General features: G+C 33.9%; 1 pseudogene; it reads left to right on the forward strand.

The window, feature by feature from the left end:
- The first annotated feature begins 3166 nt into the window (after positions 1-3166).
- On the forward strand, positions 3167-4050 carry LOC147822066 (olfactory receptor 4C11-like; annotated as a pseudogene).
- Positions 4051-5738: the final 1688 nt, after the last annotated feature.

Consider the following 5738-nt stretch of genomic DNA (forward strand, 5'->3'; position numbering starts at 1 on the left):
ACAGGCTTGTTGCTCTTATCTCCCAAACTAATCAGAATGTGACATTTGACCCTTGATTTAGCAGTTTCCAATTCATGTTACATTTCCTAACAGAGCACAAGCTGACCAGTATATGAACCGTATGCAGGAGCAAAACAGAAATTCTAAATGAAATGTTGCAATTTCAAAACAGTGAATTGTATAGTACAATCTTTGGATTTCAGAAAGGTTTACATTGGCCTCATGTATGACAAAGAAAAACAAACTGGTACTGCTGATGTCAACATTGCACCATGATAAGGAAACTGTAGCAGAAGCCTGAGATGGAAACTTTCTACAGCAAAACCAAAGGTGGAGTAGATGTTGTTGATGAGTTAGGCAGCAACTATGATGTCACTCGAAACACAAAATGTTGGCCAATGATTATTTTTTATGTGATCCTAAACATGGGTGGCATAAAAAGTTTGATAGTTTACAAAGCAAATAACAAGTGAAAAATACCACGGAGATATTTTCTCAGATGATTGGAACTGGAACTCATAAAAGATCATTTACAGCAGAGGAAAACCAAAATATTTCTGCCCAAGGAACTATGCAAAATAATTGTGGAGAGCACTCTGGTGAGCTGACAGGTGAACAGGCAGGCACAGCATCACAAAGGCCTACTATGACAACAGGAAAACCAACAAAATTTCAGATGTGCCCTACAAGAAAGAAGAGGAAAACAAAACATACACACTGTCTGTGTAAGTAATACTTGTTTATGAAGCACGCAGTTTTTATGTGTGAAGACTGCCTTGATTGCAACAGTTGAAGCAAAAATTATTTCTGTTGTAGAGTTCTATTGGTATTTTCATTGTAGTTCTGATGGGAATTTATTTCTAATATTATCTTTTAGTTTTTTGTAAGCAAGTACAAGGCTGATGTGAAAATGTTGATGTTTATTCTAAATGCACAGTACATATTAAAAATTTGATTCTTTATTTTACTGATATTTTATGTTTCTGTTAACTCACATTGCATAATATAATAAGAACCTCCTGACAAAACAACATGTCCAGCGAGATATCAAGTATGTCCTACGAAAAGGCCAGGGAAGCAAAGCACATGTGCTGTCAGGGTAAGCAATAAGTGTGTATGAAATGTGCTGTTCTCATGTATGAAGACTGCCTTAGGTGTGATAATTGAAATAAAAATTTTTTTGTAGAATGCTATTGGTATTTTCATGGTAGTTCATATAAGGATTTAATTTTTTGATCTTTTTTAGACTTTGTACACCAAAAAACAGTTGATGTTTGGAAATTTTGATGCTTTTTAAAAATGTTCAATGAATATTAAAAATTCAATACTTTATTTTTAAAATATTTTTCCTGGGGCTGGGGATTTAGCTCAGTGGTGCCACTGCCTGCGTCCCAAGTACAAGATCCCATCCACAATACCAAAAAAAAAAGATTTCCTGTTAAGTCCTCATTATTTAATATAATAAACCTCATAAAATTAAAATTAATAATTCATCAATAGAAATATTCTAAATAATAAACGTGGGTATTGTACACCCACATTTATGTGCCTTTATGATAAAATTAGCCTTATGCCCCACTTAAGTGGATATGGATACACAGCAAGCCCAGTTATGACTCACTATTCTTCCCTCATATCTAGTGGATTCCAATACTGCAAGGAAATTACCCAACTACTACTGGAAGGAAATTACTCAAGCACTTTGAAAAGAAGGACATTTTTAGATTAATTTTTTCCTTCTTTTCTTTAATATTTTTGGCCTTTGTTTTTTGTTTTGTTTTTCTTGTTTGTTGATTTCTCTTTTGTTCTTATGTAATTCTATTTACTTTTTAATATTTTCCTTTTTCAATTTTTATTTTTTATTAGTGCATGTCTGCAGTACATAATGATTATATGCCTCATGGGGATTGATACATGTATATACATAAAACACATCTTAACTGTTTAATTCTTTAATTGAAGTTTTATTTCACTTTTCTCTTTCTCACCGTCTTATTCTATATTTTTTTACATTTTATCTCTTCCATATTTCCCTTTCCCCACCTCCTCTATACTTAATATTATTATCAACTTTATTAATTTTTAGCATTTTACTTTATATTACCATTGAAATTTGTTTTATATTATTAATCTTCATATAGTTTTTGCTTTTAATTGGTTTATATGTATTTCAGTGCCTGGTTTGGCTTTGTGTTATCAACATTACTGTGGTGATTTTTCCTCCTCTTTGGGTGGTGCTGGGGATCAGACCTTCAAAAGAAGACTGGGGACTAATAAGACCCTCAAATAAAAGTAGAAAAGATTTCCTCCCAACAGATGCACAAATCTCAATGTAGAAAGATAAGAAGTATAAAAGAACAAGGCAACATTCCTCCTCCATATTTCTGTAATCTGTCTGTTACTGAATATAAAGATATTGAGTGATTAATGATTTCTAAGAGACCATAAATAAATACCTTGATGAACTAAGGAAGACAATGGAAGATATAAAGGAGCAACTGAACAAAGAGATATGATTCTTAAGAAGAATGAAACAGAAATTCTGGAAATGAAAAGCATAATAAGTTAAATAAGAAAGTCATTGGAAATGCTCACCCATCCATAGACAGGGTCAAGGAGAAGACAAAACTTCAGGACTTGAAGGTAAGGTAGAGGAATTACTATACACAGACACTAAGAAAGAGAAACAAGACAATAAATTATGAACCAAACATCCAAGAATTGTAGGACATTGTTAAAAGACCAAACTTATAAACGTTTGGTGTAGAAGAGGGCTCTGAAGTTCAAATTAATGACATAAAAAATCCATTTAATGCAATACTAAAAGGAAACTGCAAACCTTGAGAAAGATATAGACATTCAGGTACAAGTGGCATTTAGAAACTCAAACAAAAATAATCCTTCATTTTGTTTGAAGGAGCATTTTCTCTTTCATTATTTTCATGTGTAATCTGATAAATGCATTAAATAAGTGACATAAATTCCATATTTTTTCAAAAAAGCAACATAGATTGATGGGTGCTATCCTGCTAGGAAGTAGCAGTTTCATGATAGAGAACATGTATGTATTCAGTCCCCACATTTAGAATTCATTTTATATTTTTTTCTTTTTTCCTTGACAGGTTAAGTGTTTCCAAACTGTGATTTCCTGACATCAATTGAAACAATGCCACTAAATAACAGCATAACTGAGTTTATACCCTTAGGATTGACCCAGGATCCTCTAAGACAGAAAATAGTGTTCTTGATCTTCTCAATTTTCTATGTGGGCGCAGTGGTGGGGAACTTGCTCATCATGGTGACCATCAAGTGCAGCTGAACTCTAGAAAGTTCCATGTACTTTTTCCTGTTTCATCTGTCCTTTGCTGACTCCTGCTTCTCAACATCCACAGCCACTAGATTGCTTGCAGATGCTCTTTCTGCCAGAAAAGTCACATCCTACAATGAGTGCATGACCCAAGCCTTCCTGGTACATTTCTTTGTCTGCCTGTAGATCTTCATCCTCATCCTCATGGCTGCTGATCACTATGTGACCATCTGTAAGCCTTTGCATTACTCAAGCATCATGAGCAGGCAAGTGTGTCTCCTCTCAATCATCCTTGCCTGGTTAGGTCTTTCATACACTCCACAGGTCAGATCATCTTAGCTGCCCTTCTGTGGACCCAATCTCATTGACCACTACTGCTTTGATCAGCAGCCCTTGTTGAAACTCGCTTGCATGGACACATGCATGATCAACTGGCTGGTGGTGTTGAACAGTGAGGCCATCTGCTCAAGCAGTTTTGTTTTCCTGATGATCTTATACTTTGTCATCCTGCATTCACTGTGAAACCACAGTGCATAAGAGAGAAAGAAGGCTCTCTCCACTTGCACTTCTCACATCACTGTTGTTATCTTATTCTTTGGCCCCTGTATATTCATCTACACACAACCACCTTCCCCATGGACAAGATGGTGGCCAAGTTTTATACCTTTGGGACCCCGTTTCTCAACCCCATCATCTACACACTGAGGAATGCAGAGGTGAAAAATGTCATGAGAAAATTATGACATTTGAAAATTACAGCAGAAATCTAAAAATGAATAGATGGCCCAGTCTGATTACCTTACTTTTTCAGTTACAATTTGAATGTATAAGTATAGGTTTGTAATGTGATCATGTTTAAATGGTGCAGATATAAGATGCTGTTATGAATACCTTAAAACCCTCAAGCACTATATATAATTAATATATTATATATATTAATTATATATAATATATATAATATAAATATTAATAGTGGATATATATATCCACTATTAATTTCAAGAAGCATGGTTCCTTGTGTCAGTGATAGATACAGATTAATTTGAATAATTATGTACCAACAGTATTTCTACCTCAGGTTCTCCTTTTTTCCCTTATTTGTCCTTACCAACCTTTTGTACACTAATCTAATTACATTTTATTTTCTCACTAATAATCTAATAAACTGATACTCTGAGTTCGTGGCCATAAACCAGCAGCTTCCCTGAAACTTTTTCTTTTTTGGAGAGCTCAAATCGGGTACTATGCCCTGTGAACCACATGCCACACTCTGTCTACACACTGGTTAAATAAAAAGGAAAACACTCATAGAGTCACACATTTCAAAGCTTGTGATTACCCATAAGTAAAGTGAATTCTCTGTATTTAACTCATTATGTAACACATTTCCAATAAAATATTGAGCTGCTTCTGGGATACTCCTAAGGTGAAGGGGTTATCTCAGTGTGACAGGACTGCTCATTTCATTTTATCAGTAGTCTGTGTAGGAAAAGTTATGTATTTTAAAACAGAGACTTTTCATGTGTATGAAACTCAACCCTTCTTTTTCCTTGTTTTCTTTGCCTAATGAGATGACTGGTATAATATTTATGAGATTCTCCAAATGTAATGTTACAATACCTTGAGATATGCACATATTTCTGTCATGTATTGAAGCTATAACAGAAAATGTGACACTAAGATGTAGGAAAATAAAATAAGAGAAGTTGCAAAACTAAGACAAAATATTTAACCATACTAGGAATATAATATATTTACTGAGACTGGACAGCAGCAAAAAAAACCCTGATATTTGAAATAAAAATTATATGCTCTACTTAGTTGAATTTGAAAATATTAATGAAATAAATGCAATTAACCTGATTATTTGGAAATAACACACTTCTCTTTTGTGAGTAAGTTTAAAGGGAACCCAGTGTTGCTGTAGGAAGATTATTTTTTATATTTGTGGTGCTTAATAAGTTGGCAAGATAGAATTGCTAATGAAATTTTCATGCTTAAAGTTTGCAGAGCAAGTGAACATCTGTGCCTTAGATATACAAATCAAAGTTTCTATCACGAACATCTACTATCCTTCAATTTTACCATGTTAATGTGAATCTCAGTTTTAGTAGCTTTTAGAAGGCTCCACTTCATTTTACATCTTGCTCCTGATTATTGATTTGGAGTAAACAATTCTAAGCATGTCTCTTGTAAAAGGCAATATTTTAGAAAATCTACTAAACTAACATAAGATACTTTTGTGCTCATTTTTTTGTTTCCTAAGACATAATGAAGTCCAGTGTTTACATTTCTGTCCCACAGTTGACATGTCAGGCACAGTCATATATTTAAAACACAATAGAGATATGAGGCCAAGATAGATGTGCTTAATCTTGTCCACCATAACAACAACAACACACACACACACACACACACACAATGTAAAGTT

The sequence above is a fragment of the Heterocephalus glaber genome, unplaced genomic scaffold, assembly GCF_053883595.1.
Source record: "Heterocephalus glaber isolate CG9 unplaced genomic scaffold, H.glaber_assembly_v1.0 deba00001673, whole genome shotgun sequence".
Classification (NCBI taxonomy): Eukaryota; Metazoa; Chordata; class Mammalia; order Rodentia; family Bathyergidae; genus Heterocephalus; species Heterocephalus glaber.